At 37.7% G+C, this 26,471-nt stretch overlaps 1 protein-coding gene across 2 annotated transcripts in view; it reads right to left on the bottom strand.

Moving 5' to 3' along the window:
• Positions 1 to 26,471, bottom strand: part of TMEM150C (transmembrane protein 150C) — a 147,053-nt gene that overhangs the window by 47,753 nt on the left and 72,829 nt on the right. For both annotated transcript variants that reach the window (XM_075204548.1, XM_075204549.1), the window contains exon 2: positions 17,234 to 17,315. The gene's annotated coding sequence lies outside the window, so the exon portion shown is untranslated. The remainder of the gene's footprint in view (positions 1 to 17,233; positions 17,316 to 26,471) is intronic.

Raw genomic sequence — 26,471 nt, 5'->3', positions numbered from 1 at the left:
TCAGCAGGACAGAGCACAGGACACAGCACCACTGGACTGATACTGCAGAATGTGTGAACTTGGTAATATTGCAGTACCAATGGACTTATACTGCTGGATTGGTTTTGCAAATTTGGTTATAATTATTATATATTTTTTTTTTTTTTTAAATTTTTTTTATTTTTTTACTTTTTTTTTATTTTTTAAAAACTTGGGAATAATGGGGAAATAACTATGCCCTTAGAAGCACAGAGCACAGGACACAGCACCACTGGACTGAACAGGACACGGCACAGGACCCAGCAGCACTACGGAACTCAGCAGGACAGAGCACAGGACACAGCACCACTGGACTGATACTGCAGAATGTGTAAACTTTGTAATATTGCAGTACCACTGGACTTTTACTGCTGAATGTGTGAACTTGGTAATATTGCAGTACCAATGGGCTTATACTGCAGGATTGGTTGTGCAAATTTTGTGGTAATTAAAAAAAATTAAATTAGTTTTTGGTATTTTTTAAAAAAACTTTTTTTTATTTTTTTAAACACAGGGGAATATTGGGGAAATAACTATGCCCTTAGAAGCACAGAGCACAGGACACAGCACCACTGGACTGAACAGGACACAGCACAGGACCCAGCAGCACCACTGACCTCAGAAGGACAGAGCACAGCACACAGCACCACTGGACTGATACTGCAGAACACAGCACAGCACAGCACAGCACAGCACAGCACAGCACAGCACAGCACAGCACAGCACAGAACTAAACAGCACAGAGGACCACCTAACACACCCTCCCTCTACCCTGATCAATGCCCGAGTGAAGATGGCGGCGACTAGCGGGGAATTTATAGGATCCGAGTATCGCGAGATCCGACAACGGGATTATGAGTCAGAGCCTCAGTTTCACATTTGAATTTGGCGCCAATACCCGGATCTGTCTCGGATCCGACTCGGATCCGCAACGTTCGGGTGGGCTCGGATTTCATAAATCCGAGTGCGCTCATCCCTATTAACAACATAACTTAATTTTACCTAAACCATGCGGATGCAGTTGTTTTCAAGCGGATAGAGTCGGGGAGCAATGCACATAAAAAAAGCATATTTACATGCATATGTTCAGTCGAACACACCTCAAGACCAGTAGCATTTGTGGCAGGCGAATATCAGGCGTAGCAACTGTGCACCATAAGCGTCGGACTAGCCCGCCAGGGTATTCCCTGGTGGACCACGATGCTTGATACCCCCCACCCCTTTCATTGGTGGGGTGGAGCAATGAACAGCTTTTTTTGTTTTGCTTTGGTTTTTTGAGCTCAAAAACATTGGTAGACAGGAAGTCTCACTTCACTTAGGGAGGGGGCTGCACAGAAAAAACTATATGGAGGGTGCCTGCTATAATGTGTGAGGAAATGGGGGGGCTGTCTTAATAGTACATGTGTGTAAGGTAGGCTATTAATTTAATGGTGGAGTTTAGGTGGGGGCTAATTATTTAATGGATGCTATTTTATTTGTTGGGTGATAGTGGGGGCAATTTAACTTATTGGTGGGGCCTATTAAATTAAGATAGGGTAACAGGACCTTTAATTTAATGCTAGAGTGGTTTGGGTCTATAATTGAATGTGGGGCTGAGTTTGAGGAAGAGGGCTATTTAATAAATGTGAATATTATTTAAAGCCAGGAATGGTTGTATTAAACGTAAATGCTATTAATTTATTGCTGGGGCTGTTTGGAGAGAGGGTAATAGAATTATTTATTAAATGGGAATACTATTAATTTAGTGTTAAGTATGGTTGGAGGGAAATAGATCTATTTATCAAATGTTAGTACTATTACTTTACTGTTGGGGCTGGAGAGAGGCCTAATTATTAAATGTGGGTGCTGTTGATTTAATGCCGAATATGGTTGTAGTTTTCTAAATTTCATGTACCCATTTCTTTTTTCCAATACGGCCTTCAAGAATCCAGACAAGCAGCAACTGATCTAAAAAAACAGCAGCTACAGGTGGTGAAAGTGACAAGACAGGTAGGAGAGAGCAGGACAATCTGCCAACTGTCCTGAATCTGGTGGGGCAGTCCCAAATTTGGGTGAATATAACACTTAGTCAGGATTTGGTCCGACTACAAGGACAGTTGGGAGGTATGTCCTGCTTCACACTGTACTGCTAGTGAAGGCAGAAATGCGTGGACCTAACAGTAGTGCACACAGTTTTGCCTGTATATTTGTCTAAATTTGTCTAAATTAATAGTCCCCCGTCTTAAGTGCACCAACACCCCCTTTGCAGCTCTACATGGTATTAGGTGGGCCCCAGTCATTGGTTTCCCTGATGGGCCCTTCATGCGCCAGTCCGACACTGTGCCCTACAATAGTTTAGGGATAGCATGGAGAAAGTATAGAGATAGCATATAGATGTGGCTTTACAGTGTTTGTAAATGTTCGCTGCATCATTCCTATTTGTACACCGATGAAGCTAATTAATTATTATCTGAGAGGATCAATAAGCAATTAGCCAATCAGAAGTGGCTAGATATGCTGCTGATAGTCACCATCATCTTTGCATAGATGTCACCAGTCCTGCAGCACCCACATGAGATATACCTCCTGACAGGCATATATGTGTATGAGTCCACCACTAACTTAGTTGCATTCACAACTCCCTGTTAGAGTATTCGTCCAATGCTTGCCCACCCCATCTCTTCCCAATTCCACTTAAACAGGCGGATGGAAGCGCATATCAAGGAGACGTAAAAACGATATACGTATGTATGTATGTATGTATGTATGTATGTATGTATGTATGTATGTGTATGCAGTTTTGGTGCACCTGCGCAACACGAAAATGTGTATCTTGCTCAAAAGAAACTATAAATGAGCCCCTTAGAGCTTCCTGTAAGCTTCCACAATGCATTTACCTGAGATAGAACAAGATGAGTTTCAAAAAATGTAAACTGAATGCTAATAACAGTAGTAAAAGTTATTGTGGCACTCAAAACAATGCTCTCCAGTGTCATACCTATTTATATGCATTTTAGTAGTATTAAAAATGCATAAAATTAATGCCCATGGAATTTACACCTTACTATTCCAACCCCCCCTAAATTGAAACACATAAATCTACTTTTACATTTTCCTGGAAAAAATGCTGAAGACAACTGAATTAAGAATTAGTACAGCTGGTTTAGCCTGGAGAACATAAAGTAATAAATTATCCCATTAAAAGTGTCAGTCAGCATTTTTATTATCTTGTAGCATTTAAATACATCTGAAGATTAACGTATCAGAGCCCAGTGCTTGAATTTTTCTGTATAGATTTTGGAAACAGGAGATCTTAAAGATGGGTATCCAGTGGCACCACATATCAAATGTGAGCGTGTTTGACATGCAGTGGTTAATGAGTGCTTCATGCAGATTAATGTAGGACACTCAACTGGCCTCAAAGCATATGACTTGCCTTGAAGGCACAAAAATGTGAAGGCAGCATACGAAAAAATGTATCTGTCCCAACTGAGAGTATGAACTGGTATGGTGACAACAGAAGTAATGGGTCTAATGTGACTCCAGTTCACATTTCGAACTAGTTTACAAATGGCCTTAAGTGATTTCCATGATTCAGCTTTACCAGTGAAGTTCAATGATACATTACTACAATGGACTTCCCCAACACAGTGAAATGAACTCATAACCCACTGTGTGGAACAACACACTGGTTCCAGCAGCCCAGGGTGCCACTGCATGCTGTTATTTGTAGTTCTCCGTGCACCTGAATGCTCTGACAGACACGGACATGATGGCACTTGTAGTTCTACCTGATTCCCTAGGAAATTCAGATCATTCTGGTCAGACTGGGGCCAGTTTCAACTATGACAAATGGGTGGTACAGTGTGGGTCTCCCTGTTATATTGTGACCATCCCAGCCTAGCATAGCCTGGAACTGGTTGTGGCTTTTGAGGGGGAACCCATGCTGTTTCTCCCTTCAAAATAGCGGTAACCCCAACCAAGGCTATCAGTGCTGGTGCAGCTTTCAATTTTTTTAGATGATTTAGTTACTTATTTATCTTTTTAACACACTTTAAACACCAGTCAACATCATCAAGTTGATCTATTATGCGGTTGCTTTAAAATAAGCACATCAAGATGTGAAATGTGGCTGTATTTTTCTGAAACTCAAAATTGTGACATACTCAATATTCTGTTATTGCAATTCATGACAACTTGCCCCACTAATCCATTTACATGTCTGTAATAACAGAAGTAATTGAGCAAAAATAGTCACATGATATGACAAAGCGGGTAATGGTGTTTATGGTTTGTAAATTACCTTCATTATGGGCTAATATGTCACTATGTGCAAGCTGGCAATGGATGAAAGTGAATTTTGAGGATCTATTTTCATTAGATAATTATGACTGCTCATCTTAGGAACTACACAGACTTCAGCTATGTACTCCCTCGTCTTACCTATACTGAATATCACTAATACTGGTGCAATCACGGACTGATAAAGGAAAGTTCCTGTATTCTAACCAATGTTCAGTCCTGAAAACAAATAATTTGAGAAAAAGGATAAGACTGCCAGGTCTAAATTGATGTCCCCTTCTTGCAATTTCTCACAATAAATTTTGGATGGGTTCATAAATAGAACTCCCTGTGCTAGTCTTGCTAATATAAAAAAAAGTAATAGTAACTTATTTTCACATCTGCTAATTAATAGCATTAGGTTGTTAGGTCATTTTGTAACATTCCAAATTGTTAAGCAACCATATTACAGTTTAATATACTGTCTCATTTTTACAACATTTATTAAACTTTCATGCTGTTTAATATATGTTGTGATGTTATTTTTTTATACTATATATCCACTTTGAATGTGATTAACAGCTCCACATCATAACTTAGACACACTTGTACAAATAAATGATACATAAACTTATTTAATTAAGAATACCACTGGTTATCTGTAAAAACTACTTATGTAAGGCTGTTATATGGGCATATTGTTACATGTGAATTGAAAAGTATGAGTTATGTGGGGGTTAGGGTTCTATTACAAAAATGTTTTTACTTAATTTAGGAGGAATGGCATATTAACATTTTGGATAAAGTAAAATTGACCACTATGCAAACAGCAGGCTTTATGATCTACAAAATATATGGGAAGGTCCAGAAAATATAAAATGCATTGCCTACATTTGCTGTGGATGCTTGTGGAGGCTTCTCCCTAATCTAATAAGCATAGCTCATTGGTAGGTGTAGGTTTCTTGCTCTCACTGCAAATCTGGTTACTCTACAGCTGCTGCATCAGGTTCCTTCTCTGGTTTAGCCCTATCATAGTATATGTATATAGTATTTGAACACCCGAACATCAAATTCATATATGCTTGATCTTTCAGGTCTAGAAATGTGGTTACCACATCGGAATATATATCATCATTTTTCTGCATTCCATAAGTGCCAAATATTTCTTTGTTCTATATGAGTCAATTGTTTGACCAATGTATATACACTATATGGACAAAGTATTCCTACACTTGACCATTACACCAACAGGGACTGTAATGACATTGTATTCAAATACATATACCCCCTTTTACAGCAATATCAGCTTCCACTCTTTTTGGAAGGTTTTCTACAAGATGTTGGAGTGTGTCTGTGGGAATTTGTGCCCATTCATTATGTAGAGCATTTATGAAGTCAGGCACTGATGTTAGACAAGAAGGCCTGGCTCGCAATCTCCGTTCCAGTTCATCCCAAAGATGTTCGATGGGGTTGAGGTCAGGGCTCTGTGCGGGCCAATCAAGCTCTTCCACATTGAACTCATCAAACAATGTTTTTGTAGTCCTTGCTTTGTGCACTGGGGCACAGTCATGTTGGAATGGAAGAGGACCTTCCCCAATCTAATGCCACAAAGTTCGTAAACATAGCATTGTTCAAAATGACCTGGCATGCTGAAGCATTAAAATTGTCCTTCACTGGAGATAAGAGACCTAGCCCAAACCCTGAAAAAAAGCCCCATACCATTATCCCTCCTCCACCAAACTTCACATTTGGCATAATGCAGTCAGACAGGTAACGTTCTCCCAGTATCCCCCAAACCCAGACTGCCCATCTGACTGCCAAACAGAGAAGCGTGATTCATCACTCCACAGATCACGATTCTACTGCTCCACATTCCAGTGTCGGTGTGCTTTACACAACTGCATCCGAGGCTTGGCACTGGACTTGGTGATGTGAGGCTTGCATGCAGTTGCTCGGCCATGAAAACCCATTCCATTAAGCTCTAACCACACAGTTTTTGTGCTTACATTAATGTCAGTGGAAGTTCCCAACTCCCCAACTCTTCATCTATGGAATCAGCACAGCGTTGGCGACTTTTATGCACCGTGCGCCTTAGCAGTTGTTGACCCCGCTGTGATTTTATGTGGTCTTCTGCTTCGTGGCTAAGTTACTGTTTTTCCTAAACACTTCCAATTTCTAATAATATCACTTACAATTGACCGTGGATTATCTAGTAAGGATTAAATCTCATAAACCATATTATTGCAAAAGTGGGATCCAATCACAGTACCATGCTTGAAGTCACCGAGATCTTCAGAAGGACCCATTTTGTATCACAAATGTTTGCAAATAGAAACTGCATGGCTAGGTGCTTGATTTTATACACCTCTGGCAACGGGTCTGATTGAAACACCTCAATTCAATAATTAACAGGTGTGGCAAAATACTTTTGTCTATATATATATATATTTATTTTGCATTGAAGCACACAGATAAATAATTCCATATATCATTTGAGTTTGCATTTACCTGTGTGTGACACCAGACACTTATGATTTAATCTCTGCAATCTCAATTCTTGTACTTTCCTTTATGTAAATCGTTTACTTGAATTTCAAACCAGTTAATTCATCTAATCTCTGGATATAAGTACAGAACTTTTGTTTAAAATGAATGTCTAGCATAGACTAGAGAATGTATTTTATCTCATTTTTAATAACCTTGGCAGTAAAACGACATACTTGAGACAGTAAACCTGAGATTTTATAGCCTGCTCATAATAAATGAAGTAGATCACTGCCATTCTTCCCCACATATGCTGTAGTTTTCTTTGGGTATAAAATACAGGTTTAAGTCTCCTTGGTGTCCTACAGCAACGATGTAAGATTTTATTCCGTAGAAGCAGGCTTAAGGGAAGTGTAAAAGGTTTATGTGCAAGCATCCAGCTGCTTTGTAGTCTTGCTTTGAGGTAGAGCTACATATCACATTTTATGATGTTTGTGGGAGGAAGTTGAGAAATCAGCTTATGGCTATGAACTGCTTGCAAAGTTTTAGAAGAGTTTATATGCAATCCAAGAGCTTTCCAGGAGCATGTTGAAAAGGGTGCAGCCATCAGGTGGGAAGAACACCACAAAATGTTTCACCCCACAAATCTATTGTCCACTAAAATGCAGCATACAATGCTGGGGTGCTGGATGATGGATCTGCATTGTAGTGCTTGTCCATTAGAGGGGAAATAATCTTCGGTAAAATGGCCTCTTAATTTAAAATGCAAGGTTTCCTTATGTAAAAACTCAGTGATAACATACAAAGATAAGTTCCCATATCCTGACAGAACCTGAGATATTTGTATTTCCATTTACTGTGCAGTTACTGTTGTCACTAATCAGCCAGTTTTCACTGAAGTTGAATAGAAGAGGCTGACTGCATTTACTAAGATTACTACTGGAAGTCACCTGAATATAGGGAAATGCTTCCTCTCACGATTACGACTTTATGTCAAATATTTTACATTCTGACGCCTTGTGAAACTCTTACATATATAATTATATATATATATATATGTAACCCTTTATTATAAACCAACTTGTATATTAGGTTTAGCGTTGTATTGTTTCTGTGAAAGGAAGAAGTAAATTGCTGACAAAATAAATTACTAATAACTATTGTTATGTGTATTCATTAGAGAGACAAGAACATCCATTTGAAATGACACAAACACAGTTGTATTATAATTTATATTCCTATGAAGTTATTCACGTAAGTCAGCTCACAGGAATAAACGGTATGTAAAAGTTTATCTTTCAATGATTTTACAGAAATGAACCTCTTTGTCATTGTATGTCTTTATTACAAACCAGTGTTGGAGTGATCATCTGGGATGCTGGGTAAAGCCCAGTGGGCACCGCTGCCTGAGTGCCCCTATTTATAGATGAGTATAATGGAGAGGGAGGAAGGTGGTTGGAGGGTGGAATAATTAAGCGCAAGTCACGTCCTCCAATTGTTGACAATGCCCAATCTGCAGACTGCACCTAGCCACACCCTTTTAGAGGCACATAATTTTGTCTGTTTATCCTGGTAGACAATTCATACCTTACTTCTACACACTTTAAAATGATGTCTATTTTAAGGCTTCTTTTAAAGCTACTTTACTATTCCATGTCTAAAGACAAATAATGATAAAGGGTCAGAGTGTAGTGGATTCATGAATCCACATCTCAATTGAGATTATAAAGCCTAAAACAACCCAAAAAGATTTTCTGTTAATTATACAAAAATAGTACCATAAAGTAAACTTTAGAATGGATAGAGTACATGACTAGCTCTCCTTTGAAAGAAACAGTTTCCTTTTTTCAAGGGGACCTTGCAGTATGTGCCCTGGGGAGAAAGGATTAGGTGAGCTGGGCAACTATGTATACTGCTGTTACTTGGACAACTATGTATACTCCTGTTACTTGGACGACTATGTATACTCCTGTTACTTGGACGACTATGTATACTCCTGTTACTTGGATGACTATGTATACTCCTATTACTTGGACGATTATGTATACTCCTGTTACTTGGATGACTATGTATACTCCTGTTACTTGGACGACTATGTATACTCCTGTTACTTGGATGACTATGTATACTCCTGTTACTTGGATGACTATGTATACTCCTGTTACTTGGATGACTATTTACACTCTTAATTCTTTCTCTTTCTATGGAATTACAAGAAGCAACATAATTCCTAGACTTGTCTACAGCGCTGATATAGATACCATTGGAAAGGAAAAGGGGGGTATATTGGTAATAAGCACAGAGAAAAAGTATATATATATATATATATATATATATATATATATATATATATTCATATATATATATATGCCCCAGTTACAGGGACACCTTGGAGGGCCTGCTAGATACAATTTAAACAGGTAATCTGGAGTTACCTAATAACGCCGGTGTTAGAACATGAAATTCGATATATAAAACTTGGTAGGGAAATGTGATTTTTAAATGGAAGGTGAAGTCTGACAGAAAGGGAGGTAAGAATAGCTAATTGCTTAGACCATTTTTCACAGAAAATACATTTTTTTTATTTTTCTCGTTTTTTCCTTGCCTCATAAGGACTCTCATTCTTCCCTTTTTCTTTATTGGGCTCTAAAAGACTACCATGTCAGTCAGGAATTTCTGATGGAAGAAAGACTATTCCTTAGCACATTTTATAACTTGTTTTATCCCTTTGGAAGCTGTCATGAATGTTTTACTCATAGGACCAAAATGCGTTCCTGGCGACACTATGACATGTACAGGTAGCAAAAGGAAATATTCCAATTTGCAATGTTAGATTTCTGACAGCAACTGTAAGAGGCTGCTCCTTGTTAAGAGTGCAGGGCTGGCCTTTAAAACGAAAAAGAATTAAGAAGCACAAAAAACCTTCTCCAAATTAAAGATACCACCATAGGAAATTTGTTTAAAAAACTATTTAATTTTAACAAAATAATCAATTCAAATAAACAGAGAAAAACATATAAAAAACACATTGCATCCAATACATACAAAAATCATAAGATCATCTTTCTATGTTCACTCCATGAACTAATATTTGGATCCAGTTCTATCTTGATATTATAACTACAGTCCACCTATAGCGCACATATAGGGGAAAATGGTAGATTCAGTTTAAGATGTTGAAATAATTTGGCATAAACAGAATCCAAGAACCATTTGAAAACAGTAGGCTTCATTTAAGGATTGTATCCATATAAATCGTAATCAGGTCTTGAAGAGCCAATGCTCATAATCTATAACAAGTATAACTCAAATGTAGATTTATACAGTGCAGTACAGTATTGATATAGGGCCTTTCAGTGTTATTGTCAGAGATGGTTTTATGTTTTATTAAGTGGTAGTAAATAAATAGAACACAGACACATCAAGCATATAGGACAAAATTGAGGGCAGGAATAACAAAGGGAGGGAGGAAATGAAAAGGACTCAGACTCTGTACCAACAGGTAAAGCAATGAGGATTTGGTGATCATATAAATTAGAAATAGATAGGCCAGACAGTACACCTACGTTTTCAGTTATCAAAGTTTTGGGATCTAGGTAATCAGTAAACAGAGCAGCACTGGAATCTGGGTACTTAGGAAGCTAGATTAGACTGGCAACTAGAAACTTTGAGTCTTCCAGCAACATAATAGTTCTGACAGCTTTACATCAGATATGTTAATCTCCCGGGAAATATATATCATAACAGGAAAAGTGTGTACTAAGATTATCCAGAGAGGGATGATGACTCATATGGACATAGCAACAAACCATCACTGCAACTGATTATTCAGGCAAGGTTTCGGGAGTTATACAGCATAGGTTGAAAACTGAAATTGGCAGTCAGCTAGGTAGGGGTCAATACTAGGAGTGCAAACATAAATGGAACAAAGGCACATCAAGGATAACAGGCAAGACTGAAGCAGGAATAATGAAAGGATGGTGAAGTAGGACCTGACACCCAAAAAACTAATTGAGAACTGAGTTCCTCATCTTAGTGTGCTCTTGGGTTATGACAACCAGGATTTCCCTCAGACCTGTCATTGGCACACAGTTGCCTCAGGACTTTGAAAGCATAAGGAAATCTGGAACTACAAGTCAAGCTGGGGTTGCAGGACAAGAACAGAGAGACAATGGAAGGTTAGCAGTAATAAATAAACAAGGCAGACATGGCAAGGCAAACAATTGGAAAACATAATAGTATACACAAAAAAGACAGGACTGAGAGGAAGATATAATGTGTACACAAAAGCCACAGTGGAGGAGATGACTGGTTATTTGAATTGTTTGTAACTTTGATCACTGCTGTCTGTTTTTAATAGACATAATAAAATTCATATTTTATTCACCATCTGAGAAATTTGCCTTTCTATGTTTGTTTAGGACCGAGTTTATTGATATATTTGGCATGAGCAACTGTGGGGAATTATGATTCCTGGCTATTTCTCCACAGCCAGGAACCATAAAGAGATCCGCTGCTTCCAGCACCAAGTACAACTTCCCCATTTCCCCTGTCAGCAATAGAAATTGTTTTCTGAATTCTGCTTGGAATGAAGAGCTTTTATCGTAACAGAAGAATGAAAGTAAATATCTGCAAACCTTCAATTTCAATTAATGTAGTCAAGAAATAAAGTTAATTTATTACTCATAATCTACTGGAAAATGATACAAGCAAATCACAAAGGTAAAATTAACTTGTCCATACACATGGGCAGCTTGCCTATGTGTATGGGCAAGCTGCAGTTCTCTAACGGTTCGATATGTGAAATAATTTGAAACAACTTTTTTTGGTAGGACTATTAAAGTATTTGTAATCCAGGCAGCTGAAAATAGATCTATTGGTAAAATAGACCTGATCAAAGCTGGCATGAGCTTGGTGGCAACTGCAGAGGTTCCTGCCTGCACTGGGATGCCTACCACTGGGATGCCTACCACTCCACATGATATTAGTACCAGTAGTAGTGCAGCACATAGCAAAAGGAATGGCACTTCTCATGAGAAGGTGCATTTAGCCTGTTGCTACTATATCTGTAAGCATTGCAGGATTGGTGGCTTTTGTTCCATCTGCACAGCCCCAAACAACACTGAGTTTAATTTATTAAAAGGGTTAATTCTAAAATGGTAGTAGGTTGAACTTTGATGTGACAATTACACTTTTGAACAGTGTGTCTGTGAAGATTTTTTGACTTCTCCACACACACCAAGGAGCACAAAAAAAGCACATTTAGTATAGGGAGGTGTCATCTGAGAGCAAAGTGTTGACATGCTCCTTGGATTACATTGGATGGACCGTCCAGAAGTGTTGGTGCTCCTTGAGTGCAATTCATGTAAACAATATAAATAATCCTATAGTGCTCAATGTCAGGTCATTACACAAATAAAACAGACAAAAGAAAAACATAAATAAAAATATAAATACAGATAAAAAAATAATAATATTAAACAAAATTTGTGAAAATAAAATCTATATGCTGCTTATCTCAGGTTGAGAGTGATTTAGTGGATTAGAGTGCTCACTCTTTTTTGTTTGTATTGAGTGCATAAAGGATCTCCTCAGGGAGTATCCACAGATGCTTCTCTAGTGTAATCCAGGAAGAATATCTGTCCAAGAGTCTATTAGCTCCATCTGTTGATGCCTGACAATTTATGATCCGAGCTTTGTGATTGGCCTAATTCTCCATTGCTTTTTAATTATTTACTAAATTTTTTGTGAATCAGGAACTCTTTGCAAATTAAGTCAGCAATTGCAAATCTGAGAAATTCAGCAGTTCAGCCAAATCAATTTGTCCATCTCTAATAAACACTCCCCAAATAAATTGTTCACACAGTGAAACAGACAGGCTTTGGCATAACTATAGCTGATCGTACTTCACACAGTCATCTTTGATTTAGGATTAATAACTATATGTCTCATCGCATTCTAAATTCAAATGTTTGCATTGGTTGAAAGAAATATTAGGATGGAGGGATCATGACAGATGGAAGTCTCACTCATATTACAATTCAATGGGAATTTAAACTTTGTCATTCTTCCCTTCTTGATTTCATCTTTAAACTGGCTGATTCTGCAGCCACCTCTGCTTTAATAAAACTAATCAGATTGGTTCTGGGTACTGCTTACTCAGAGTCATTCTGCATCCTCCACAACTTGACACAATAAAAACAAGAATGAAAAACGAAAAAGAAACCAGCAAAATTTAGCATCATGAGAGAAAAACACTACTCTAACTTTCTGTAATCTACACAAAAGACCTCATGTGCCAACAGGAAACAGTGCCAGATCAGTTCTCTTTTTAAAATTGATACCAGTTGGAAAATGATTTCCCAAAACAGCAGATAATTTTGGATTTATTACCATATATTAGTCTGAATTGTAAGTTTTGTGCTGGATTGACTAACTGTTCAGCAAACAGCAGACCATTTACTCATCTCTTTTGAGAACACTCTGGTATTCAAACCTGTAGGTTCCAACTGAGCTTTACTAGTCCAGACCCATGTAATCTCAGAATATAGTTAGTATTTTACTTATAGGTTTCTGACCAGTCTGGATGGAACCACTTGCTTAATGCTCATGCTGATTACTGTTGACCCAATGGCAGTTGCTGAGATTATGAGTTGATATTCAGGCAGTACCAACAGAAATCTGATTGACACTACTCAGATATTTATCTGGATTGTTTGGTTTTATAAGCCCACATACACAAAAAAGTGGGGCAAATATGGGACTAAATTGTCCAAATCAACCATTGACATGTGTTTGGGCAACTTTACTTTGATTCCACCAATACTATAGTAATAGGTGTTGAAGAGAAGAGTTTCCAACTCTGGTCTTCGTGTTTATTAAGTACATAAGAGTAAACAAAAAGTCAGATAATTGACTTTAGCAAAGCATACATAAAAATAAGTGAAAGGAAAAAAAAACCCAGTAGTGCAAAGGCTTGACACTATTAAGTAATCTCTTATTGAATCAATAAGAGATTACTTAATAGTGCAGATATGCTAGCAATCAGTAATAAGCTTTGAACAATCTAATTAGATAATGAAAGTGAAAGACTATTTGATATCTGTTACTATACCTTAACTCTCCGTTATTAGGTAACTCATTTTGTCAAAAATATATGAAATATATTTGATGATTTGGTGAAAAGCACCTTTAGTTATAATATTTTATTTTATATAATATTTATTTATAATAAATATTTTACTTTTTGAAGAATGTAATCTTTATTGAACTATAATTGAGGAATTAAAAAGGAAACAACAGTAACAGGATGCACATGAATTGGAAAAACACATATTTTCTCCTATTTTCTTTACAATTAAACAACAACAATGTTAACAATATATTTTACATTTTTAATGAAAAGATTGTTTGAAGCCTTTACAGGTTATTTAATTTTACAGCACTTCACACCTGAGTGAAGGGAAATCAATCACAATTGGGTCAATTGCCTGTAAGGCCAGTTTAGCAAATCATTCCCTAAAAAACAGTTTATGCTTTGTACTTTCAGAACGTGTTTTAGATTTTTTAATTTTAATTTAAATGCGTTTACAGTCATGGCAAAAAAGTTTTGAGAATAACACAAGTATTGGTTTTCACAAAGTTTGCTGCTTTAGTGTTTTTAGACCTTTTTGTCAGATGTTGCTATGGTATACTAAAGTAAAATTACATGCATTTCATAAGTATCAAAGGATTTTATTGACCATTACATTAAGATTATGGAAAGAGTCAATATTTGCAGTGTTGCCCCTTCGTTTTTTAAGACTTCTGGCCACCTACTGACTGATGGCCGCCCAATCTTGCCTAATCAATGCTTGGAGTTTGTCAGAATTTGTGGGTCTTTATTTGTCCACCCGCCTCTTGAGGATTGACCACAAGTTCTCAATGGGATTAAGGTCTGGGGAGTTTCCTGGCAATGGACCCAAAATTTGGATGTTTTGATGGTGCAGCACAGTGGCTCAGTGGTTAGCACTTCTTCCTCACAGCACTGGGGCCATGAGTTCGATTCCCGACCATGGCCTTATCTGTGTGGAGTTTGTATGTTCTCCCTGTGTTTGCGTGGGTTTCCTCCCACACTCCAAAAACATACTGGCAGATTAATTGGCTGCTATCAAAATTGACACTAGTCCCTCCCTATCTGTCTGTCTGTGTGAGTGTGTGTCTATATTAGGGAATTTAGACTGTAAGCTCCAATGGGGCAGGGACTGATGTGAATGAGTTCTCTGTACAGCGCTGCGGAATTAGTGGCGCTATATAAATAAATAAATGATGATGATGATGATCCCTAAGCCACTTAGTTATCAATATTACCTTATGGGAAGGTGCTCCATCATGCTGGAAAAGGCATTGTACATCACCAAACTGTTCTTGGATGGTTGGGAGAAGTTGCTCTTGGAGGATGTTTTGTTACCATTCTTTATTCATGGCTGTGTTCTTAGGCAAAATTGTAAGTGAGCCCACTCCCTTGGCTGAGAAGCAACCCCATACATGAATGGTTTCAGAATGCTTTACTGTTGGCACGACAGAGGACTGATGGTAGTGCTCATCTTTGCTTATCCGGACAAGTGCTTTTCCAGATGCCCCAAACAATGTCAAAGGGGATTCATCAGAGAAAATGACTTTATTCCAGTCCTCAGCAGTCCAATCCCTGTACCTTTTGCAGAATATCAGTCTGTCCCTGATGTTTCTCCTGGAGAGAAGATACTTTTTTGCTGGCCTTCTTGACACCAGGCCATCCTCCAAAAGTCTTCGCCTCACTTTGCGTGCAGATGCACTGACACCTGCCTGTTGTCGTTACTGAGCAAGCTCTGCACTAGTGGTGCTCTGATCCCGCAGTTGAATCAACTTTAGGAGACAGTCCTGGTGATTGCTTGACGTTCTTGGGCGCCCTGAAGCCTTCTTCACAACTATTGCACCTCTCTCCTTGAAGTTCTTGCTGATCCGATAAATGGTTGATTTAGGTGTAATCTAACTAGCAGCAATATCCTTGCCTATGTAGCCCTTATTGTGCAAAGCAATGATGACTGCATGTGTTTCCTTGCAGAAAACCATGGTTAACAGAGCAAGAACAAAGACTTCAAGCACCACCCTCCTTTTAAAGCTTCCAGTCTGTTATTCTAACTCAATCAGCATGACAAACTGATCTCCAGCCGTGTCCTTGTCAACACTCTCACCTGTATTATGAGAGAATCACTGACCTGATGTCAGCTCTTCCTTTTGTGGCAATGCTAAATGCAGTGGAAATATTGTTTTAGGGATAAAGTTCATTGCCATGGCAAAGAGGGACTTTGAAATTAATTGCAATTAATTTGATCACTTTTCATGACATTCTGGAATATATGCAAATTGCCATCATAAAATCTGAGACAGCAGACTTTGAGAAAAATAATATTTGTGTGACTCGCAAAACTTTTGGCCATGACTGTAGTTTCTAATACGAGCTAACACCTTAGCGTCAAGTAGATCACACATGCTCCAATATTGACTCCTATATGGGTAAACTGACTTAATGTTTCTGGGTATGTGGGCACACATTGATAAGAATAACAAGAATAATCCAATTGAAGTGGATCAGAACTTTTTCAGATATCCCCTGTTATTGGATGTGTGTTGTCATTTGCCAACAATTTTTACAGGCCCCAATTTTATCCTGCAGTTTGAACCAAGTGCCAAATGGTTAAATCTGTCCAATATGGATACCCATGTTTGTGACAAGATCCAGGTCTACCTTACACTCAGGAGCTACCTCTACTTTTGTATTCCCTAGTAATGCAAAAACTTGGAATGATTTAATTCATAATCGACCTTTTTAAGAACTACTCAGAAAAAATATATATAGGCTTCTTGATGCGTCAAGCTTAATAGAATTAGTGGAAATGGACCCCTATAGCTGTGTTTTGCATTTTACACACAGAAGGAAGGACGTGTTAGTGTACCTTTAAAACACAAAAGTAAAGGCCTCAGAGTGGAACATTCTATTAATTGTGGAAAAACTTTACAATTTAAAACTATGTTGCCTGTTATTTATGGTAGAGGAAAATTGGTACAAAGCAATTGTGCTATTATATATGTTGCATATATTGTTTATGAAGAGTTTTAGTCACAGACAGCAGTTACAGTAGAAGCATCTGCAGAAAGTTTCATACAAACAGGGAGCAGTCTCAGAACAATTAATTACTATATTTGCATTTATTGTTATCAGTAAGAGCTGCCTTGATGTTTGTAATGCAAATGCCAACATATCAGAACCCCTATTGTGCAAACATATCATAAAATATGATTGAACACTTACATGGATTTGCCATGCCATAGCTTTTGAACAATGCATCTCTCAGACGAGCATATGCTTATCCTTGTTTCAGTCACCCAGAAAGGCATCATAATATATTCATTTCTTCTAAAATAAGTACAAGTATGTATAACATGAACTTACCTTTTGGTGAGTAGCTGTCTTACACAGTTCTGGAATTTGCAGAAGGTGAATGAATTTCCTTAAACATCCCAGAGTCAATAACCTTAACAGAAAGAAGGAGAAAGTTCTTATGTTACTCACATATAATTATATAGTGTAGCACATCCGATTTAGAAATACTGAATTTTATTATTCCCTTGTTGAATCGTTTACGCAACAATATCATGTGAATTCCCTTCAAACACAATTTTTGGGTTAGTAATTGGACATCATTTTGTAGTTTCCAAAATGTTAACAGCAATGCTGTCATTAATTTATCTTGCTGTGAAAGTGGCAAGAAGCCTAACCATTAATTTACTGACTTTTGCAGGCTTAAAGGGCAAATAACACCAACATTCGTGTCTCACCACAAAGAAACAAAAACTGGCAGTGCGTACTCAGATAGCATTTGTACAAAAATATCAACAGGTATAACATTAAAAAACAGCTCTTTAAAAAAAAAAGAAAATATTTTTTGTTCAATTCTGAAAAATGAAATAATTGTTAAAAATGAAACACTAACCTTATTGTATCTGTTATCAATAAACAGAATTGTATCTATTCAGAACCGGATCTAGACTATTTGGCAGTCACCAGGGCTCATTTATTAAAACTGCATTTAGATCCAATAGTATATATATTTGAACAATTGTTTCATTTTCATTTTCAAATCTCCCCCCTCATTGGTCCTGGAACAGATTTCATTGTGGTTGTGTTACGTAATAGCCAGTTATAATATGCATCACTATTTATGATAAATTGCTGTATAAAAGGTTGCAATAGCAAAACGTAACATACTGTGAAGCAACATTACAGTGAATCAGAATTAAAAAATCACAGGCAGTGACCACAAAGTACTTGATGCTGCGTTTTTCTAGATAAGCTTCATATCCGCATTCTTGACTAAGTTTCACCATTTTAGAGACCCCTGGCCCCATGAGACCTGTATATGTGAAGATAGAAGTGACTCATAGGGAAATGTAATTTACAACGCAATCCTTTCAGTCAGCTGTTTACCAACTGAGACCTATGTGAAGTTGAATGCATATTGCATTCTTGGCATATAATACGCTTTGTTACATCTGAACATGCACACAAACCTCTCATTTCGGATTTAGTGCTTAGTGCGCTGCACAGAGGTAAAAAGGCATATTATAAGCCAAGAACGCAATTTGCATTCAACTTAACATAAGCCCCTGAGTACTCAGAGCATTATAACAAAAGTAACAAATCCTAATGTCCCACTGTGTTACAAGTGACTTGGTAGCATTTCACATTGCAGGTTAAAAAAAAGAAAAAATCAGGGACCACATTAGGGAAGTGAAATGTTAGCACCGTGACTATCTTGGTTGTTCTTTCTACTCTAGCTAAGACTTCAGTAGGTGAAATAACATTTAGCATTATGAAACAAGCCACAGTACCAAGTAAAGCAGTATCTTATGTTAGGGCAGAGACAATTTTTTAAATGTGAGCAGAAATTTTTCTAATGAGCAAATATTTCAGCAGGGCTTACTGGACTATAGGAAGTTTGTGCAGTTTGAGTAATAAAATATGCCACATTTTGTGTGGGTGTGGCCATGCAAACTTATTGCTGTGACCACTGTTCTCTTACCCAGCTAATGACTACAATTCGGGTTGGGCACGTTTTTCCGAGTACCACAACCCCGACAACCAGGATACATACAAAGAAACACTGATTAGAAAAAAAAAAGACATCAATCAAAACAGACTTAACTACAAAGCGACGCTGCCCACTTCCGATGCCTGGATCATGCTAACCGCAAGTAATTCCAAACACAGACCCCTCCGGCAGTTGAGTTCCATGTCACTGAACAGTGCGACCTAGATAATCAGTATTTCTTTGTAGGTGTCCTGGTTGTCAGGGTGGTGGTAATTGTTTTTACGATTACCACCTCTACAATTCTACTATACAGCAAATGAATACAACTCTCCTATACAAATGAATACAACAGACAAATATGGAGTGCTACAGAATTTGGAGCATGGTTAAGTACATGAATGTTGTCTGAGGTTTCTACCCCTCATGCATCTCCACTGGAAAAGTTATCTACACAGAAAAATGAACAAAGTTTGTCTTCTTGATTTACAATTCTTTTTCTTCCATGGCTCTCTCCATTACATCTAGTGGCGCATACATAGCAGTAGGGCATCCTGGAGTTGGTAGATATGACTAGGAAATGGTTTCAAAGACATATGTTGATTTCCCACTGGTATTCACCCCTTAAGTGGGCTCTCTCAACTTGATTCATGAGCAGGTTGAGATATGACATTCCCCAAACAATTCTGACACCAGAAGAATTGGCTTATAAACTCTATTTAAGTCAGGGTTATCCAAACAAATCCACACAGTTCTACCACGGACAGTCTCCCCACAGTGATTACTGGATGTTGAATCATCTTTACAAAATTTTACCTTGTGTAGACAGACATATAAGTGGTTCTCTATGCATTATAATGTATGTTTTCCAAATCAATATCCTGTAGATACATTGAAGAGTGTTCAAGGTCACTTCAAGACAACTTCATAATGTAAATTGAAAGGTCTTTTGTACCTGACAAAATGACATCACTTACAAGAGGAATCAAAAGGCTCATTCTAGAGCCAGAAAACTTAAGAAGATATGGTGGACTAAGAAGGTTATTAATGCTGGGTACACACTACAGGGTTTTTGTCCAATAATCAGCTCAACCAGCCGACATACAACCGCTCGTTCGAAAGTCGGGTCAGTGTGTGTAGTGACATGATGGTCGAAAGTCTGCCCAAATAGACGATTATCGCCTCATTTGGTTGGGCGTACCGTTCAATTTTTTCCGAACAATCACCTAACAATCATGTAGTGTGTATGCACTCATGCTGATGATCTCCATAGAGTTTACAGAGTCGGGCTCTTTTCAGCCGATGTTAGCACTGAATGTCAGAGTGAATAAATGTAAAGAGTGCTGTAGAAGGGTAATAATTAATTTGTTCGTTCTGAGACTGAATATTTCGTTTTAGAGTCACAGAAGCTAACGAAATTCATTAGGACATGTGAATAGCTATAACAAGGCGGTTTTAATCAGTGTGACAATGTGACAGTAGTGAATTTAATGAATATTGTGCTGTCATTCTCCAGACTAGAGGACCAAAAGACCAGATGAAGAGCACAGATCTGAAGGTAAATCGTGTCAGTGTGTATGCATGAATCGTCAGACCGATCAGACCTTCAGTCGTAGGTATAATCGTTTGAGATAGCACGTCGGTCTGAACAATTCTTTAGTGTGTACCCAGCTTAAGATTCAGTCTTGCAGGATATAACACAGGCTTTTGTAATGTCATCAAGGTGTAAATGGGCCAATTTATCCTGGTAAAATCCTCTTTGTTTAAAGGATAGGCAAATTCTGCCACCATTCATATTGACAAAAGTTTTCTTAAGATTGTAAATAATCTTTACTCCCTTGGCAGGGTGGAGGTTCACATTGTCAGCCTAAACATAGTAACAGGGCCAGATAAACAGTGTAGAAAGTAAATTTTGAAAGTATTGGCAAGGTTACCAGGAAGCATCAACTGAGATGGATTGGCCAAGTTATCCAGATGCCTTATTGCCTCCTTCCAATAGATGTTTCATATGACCGACAGTAGGAGAGACAATGTGCTCCAGAAGGGCAAATAATGCTTCATCATCAAAAATATCTCCTTTCCCCACTTGCTAGAAATAGCACTAAAGCGAGCAAACTGGAGGAAGACTAAATATGAGGAGACAGCACAATATGAGAGAGCTCTCTGCCAGGCCTCAGAATGTAATGGCAGCAATGTAAGGAAATAAACTCTTTCACAAGTAAACATTATTATTCACATGTCCATACTGCAATACAGATTGTCGATCATGTGTTGGGTCTTCATAGGCATCTGAATTTATCTTTGCCACTAGGAAGACATCAGACACAATTGTGACTAATAACTGAAAAAGATAATGTATGCCTGTATCTTTCACTGGAACATGCAGAAAAATAAAGGTTTAAATCCTAGTTTAAATATAAGGAAAATACAAAGCAAAGCAGATCACGTGCATATCCATTCTGTTCTAACTATAAACTACAACAGAATATACTGTATATAGTTTTTTCAGGATTCATCTGAGCATTAATCATTTGCACTATACAGTTATGTCATATCTAGACAGGATGGTTTTATTTATTTATATATCTTATTGGCTAGGGAGATAAAACAAAACAAAATGAAATCCTAATCTCAAGCCTGGTATATCTGACAAAGGTTAATCATGAGTATGCTCAGAAGAGTAATTTAAAGGTCACACTAGAAGCTGGGAGATCAAAGACTGATAGATTTTTTATATTGTTCCTAGCACAAACATAACCCATTTGCAGCAAAGAGATAACAGAATGCAGCTCTATTGAGTACAGGGGAGGATATAATACAATACACAGAAATAACAAGTTTTATTCGGGTCTGTAAACACTAGCTGTGAATATAGTCAGACTTAATGACAATCAGGTAGAACATGCCAATCAGTTTGCATAATTAATTTTTCCTATAAAATTCCAAATAAAATATTCCACATATGAGGACAAGGATATTTGATATGATTTGACACATATGAAATTGTGCATGATGCATTTTTTGTAGTTTGGGATCCCATCTGTTGTGCTGTTTATGCATTTGGGCATGCATCACATGTAAAAAGTTGGCATGATGATTGGTGATACAGTCTTACTGTGTTTAGGACATAGGAGACAGTGACCAAGGGGTAAATGTATTAATGTCTGGATTCTTCAACTCCGGCGTGTTCAGTGGCGCTTTAAATTTAATTGCCGAAGACGCTGAACACGCCGGAGTTGAAGAATCCGGACATTAATACATTTACCCCCAAGTCTATTTTCTTTTATATTTTTTTTTAATATTTATTGTATTTATTTTGCTGGGGGCGGGGGTTCTTATTTTTTTTCCACTAGGTGGAACCAGAGAGATGTATATGGTATCTAATATACTCTCTACTCCACCTTAGCAATATTAGGTCAATAATGACTAGCTCCTATTAGAGAGCTATTCAAAGTACAGGGGATACTTAGATTGTGTCTCTTCTAGCCAACAGTCAGTGGAAGCAGTCCTTAGTAGGCAATAGAAGTCACACTGTATTGGGAAACACAGCACTCAGACAGGCTGGGATATTTTAGTAGCTGGGTGCCTGGGGCACAGTGCTTGCACCAGAAGTTAGGAATGAGGGCATAGTTACAGCAGAAGGAGAGTCACTAACTAAAGTAATTTTGACAAGATGTTTGAATAAGAAGTAGGAACCGAAACGTTGATATATGCTACAACAATAAATCAGTCCCTCAGTCTCAATTCTTTTTTTATAATCAATTTTAAATGTGCACATGGGCTGTTTATTATTTTAAGACAGTGGTTGAAGTAGGCTGTATGTCATACTGGCACTTATCCACACTGCTCGTATAAATCACCACTTGGTAATCAATTCTCACAAACAAATTTGTCTCCAATGCAGTAGTTATAGTGAGTGAGCTATTTACATAGGCCTCAGCGCAATTTTGTTTTCAGAAAAAAATTATATACATTTATATTGTGACAAAGGAAATGGTTTTCCACAGGCCTCTAAGAGAGGAATCCGTTATTCAGCTGACACTCTGCAGGTAAAGGCTGCAGACCGGGTTACACACAGGTATAGCATAGTTGCTTACTCTCCCGGAATGTCCAGGAGACTCCCAAATTTTTGGAAGCTCTCCCGGGGTCCCAAGAGAGCAAGACAACCTCCTGAAGCCTGCCCTCTTCGTTGGTGAAGTGGATTGGGACGGGGCTAAAAGTGTCACCCTGGCCCCGTCCACTTCTGTGATAGGCCAAAACTGACAAAGTTTGACAGAGGGTGGGGCCTAGCTATGTGATTCGCGTGGTTACGCCCCCATGACAGAGCCCCCTCCTGGAGAGCTTTGTGCCAAAGTTGGCAAGTATGAGGTATAGCAGTGCACATAGGTAAAGGTATACAGATGTAAGACAGTAAGACATGTGTGACAAAGTAAAAGTATAAAGTGTTGCATAATTGCTATATTATATATATATATATATATATATATATATATATATATATATATATATATATATATAGTGCAGGAAAGACAATAAAATCAACAATTTAATACATTTCTTAAAAAATGCACATGCATCATCAAATAAAAACAGTAGAAGCTTATCCAGAATTCCTAGTAGTGGATTAAACAGGATACTGTATTTTTTCAGACTATAAAGGTCTTATACACAATAGAATGTAATTCGGGTCCTGACCTATTTTGTTCTAAGCCATCCCATGATGCAGATAAAGTTAAGTTGTGTGGAATACTGGTATACTCATGTAAACAATGGGGTTTGGGCTATTACACCTACATACTTTACTGTGAGTTTTTGCCTTCATACTCCTACCAGCGATTGAGGAAATGGGATCAGTGGCTTGGAAAGTTACCAAGCATTATCGTAGCGGACTAACTGCAATACGAAAATTTCTCGCCAGGATTCAGTATTCTGAGAAACAGGATGGTCAGCCAGCTGGAGGCTTTGCTTTGAATTTCTCACCAAAATTGAGCTTCCAGGCACCTGGCCAAGATGTTACTGGTGTTCAGTAAATCCTTTTCTTGATTGTACAAAAGCATGGTGCCTGATTTACTCTGAGTTCTCAAAGGACATCATAATACAGTATTACAAAATACTACTACTGGGTGCAAATATTGAAATACATGATATACTGTATATACAGTATCTCTCTCTCTCTCTCTCTCTCTCTCTCTATATATATATATATATTGATAGAAGCACTAGGAAAGTAGTGAATGGCAAGTAAGTAATCTTAAATTCCTGTAATTTTTGTTTTAAAACCCCAGCGAGATATTTGTGCTTGGGAAAAGCTCCCCAAAGATTGTATTCCGTTGTAAGAAAAACTGGTAAGTGTCCCTGGGGGTTTTGAATGGAGAGAGAAGGGCGGGCTCCATTCATATGGCCCATTTCGTGTTTTACAAAGAGCAGGCAAGTTGCTTGCTAATCAGAAGTTGCAGCTGATAAGGTGCTATTAAAGGCTGCTTGGCAGTTCACAGTCTCTCACATTCTGGGGAGCAGAAGGATGCCTGTTGAGAGAAACTACAGTTTATAGTCAGTGAGTACTGTTGTGTTGAGTTTGGTTAGGTACACACTGGAGCTTTTTTGTCCAATCATCGTGCAAACAGCAGTCATACGTCCAACTGTCGGGTCATTTGGTTGGTCATACTGTTTAATAATCTTGTTCCAATCACCTTACGATCATGTAATGTGTATACATTTTCGGCCGATCCACGACAAACTGTTTCTCGAGCTGCGACTGCTTTGGGGGAGTGTGTTTGTAAATTTGTGATTTCTGTACATCTCCCACGTGGTGCGGTGTCTGCACGTCAGTCAATTGAAGTTTAGGTGTTTCTACGTTAAAGCAATAGTAGCAGTCTACTGTACTGCATTGATGTGTATAGCATGTATGCTTTTTTAATTATACACCTTTGTCAGCACAGTCTACAAGAGAAGCGTGTAGCTTTGTTTTTTATATATGTGTTTTGCATATGTCTGCCTCTATAATTATCCCCCTTAGTCACTCTAGTATAGAATAAAGACAAATACAGATATGTGTATTAGATTTGGCTACCTGCCTAATTATACAACAGTGTACACATACTATGTAGATGTGTATGACTGCTAGCATATTTATACACCTGTGTATATGACAATTTATCATGTACGTGTTTTTTTTTAACAATGTAGGTGTACATTCGACATGTTTTATACTTGTGCCTTTATTTACTTATCAATATGCATAGTTCTCTAAAATACACAAAAGAAATCACACATTGTTAATCCAATAGATTGTTGAACAGTTTTCAAAAATTATCCTGTGAAAAATATAGACATGCAAAAATATAAATATACTAGCACTATAATATATAACTATTTAAATATTCTAAAACTGGCTACCGTTTTGTGACATAACAGTGTCAAACACATGAACATCTCCATGAATTTTTTTTCAATTTTTTTTAATATTTATTTTACAACACTGATGTTTGCCTTTAATTCTTGAAAATATTCGCTCAGCTTCTCCATCTTCTCGGCCACACCCTTCAAAGGACTACCAATATTTTTCTCTCCCTCAGAACTCTCATCTGATATAACAATGATATCTATGAGAAAAAGATAAAATATTTTTAGCATTTTACGTCTATCTAGTAATAAACAGAACACAAGTTCTGTTCCAACACCATACAAAGTTCCATTTCCTCACCTTGCACATTGCTCGAAATAAGCTTATGTTGTAGTCCATCTTTCTGTTTCTCTACAAAGCTTACCTTTTGCTTCATAGGTTCTGTAAAACAGGCGCCATTTTGATTATTATAACGATACACATAGCTGCAAACAATTGTGATAGCTTTCACCTCATTGCAAATACCTTCTTTTATTTTTACATCTTTAATATCTACGATTTGTGTATATATGTTTTTATAGGTTTTTTTAAAAGAATCTTTTCAGCTTGGACTTTTCTGTAGTACGCAGCTCATGTCATTGTGCATTCTTCTCTCTGTTAATAATATAAAAATAATTTATATCATTTTTAATATTGGAATTTGTTTCCCTATTAATTCACTAACAAGTCCTTCGAACAGTTGAACAACATGTAATACTCACTTTTTTTTAATGTTTTCACGGATTCTCATCAGTCTGCATTGTTCTTTATTTTTGAGGTCTGACCACTGCTTTTGCCCTTGAAATGTGGTCCTTTTCTTGCCCAGTTTCTCCTTTATTTGTTTGAGGAGTTTCTGTATTATTAGTTCTTTTCTATTATTAATTTTTGTGTATGTTCGCTTCTGGCAGTCATAGTCGTACTGGTCCAGCACTTTCACTATCATCTCCACCTCTCTCGGGCTCATTGGTTTTGCTCTTATAAAACCCAGTAATTTCAGTTCCTCCTCTCATTCTCTATCCCCCACTCCACTACATCTTCAAATTTTTCAGTTAGTTTTCGTACCCCCACCGACACCTGCTCCTCATTCGCCATTTCCTCACATCCCTCGCGATAGCCAGGCTCCTCGGTACTTTTATAAACACAGACAGGTGCTTTCACTTCAGTTGTGGACCAATCATTGATGATATATGTCCAGACTGGAGCATTGTGGTTGAAGTTCA

This window comes from Mixophyes fleayi, chromosome 1, assembly GCF_038048845.1.
Source record: "Mixophyes fleayi isolate aMixFle1 chromosome 1, aMixFle1.hap1, whole genome shotgun sequence".
Taxonomy (NCBI): Eukaryota; Metazoa; Chordata; class Amphibia; order Anura; family Limnodynastidae; genus Mixophyes; species Mixophyes fleayi.
Note: the sequence above shows the minus strand (reverse complement) of the source record. Positions and strands in the feature narration are given on the sequence as shown.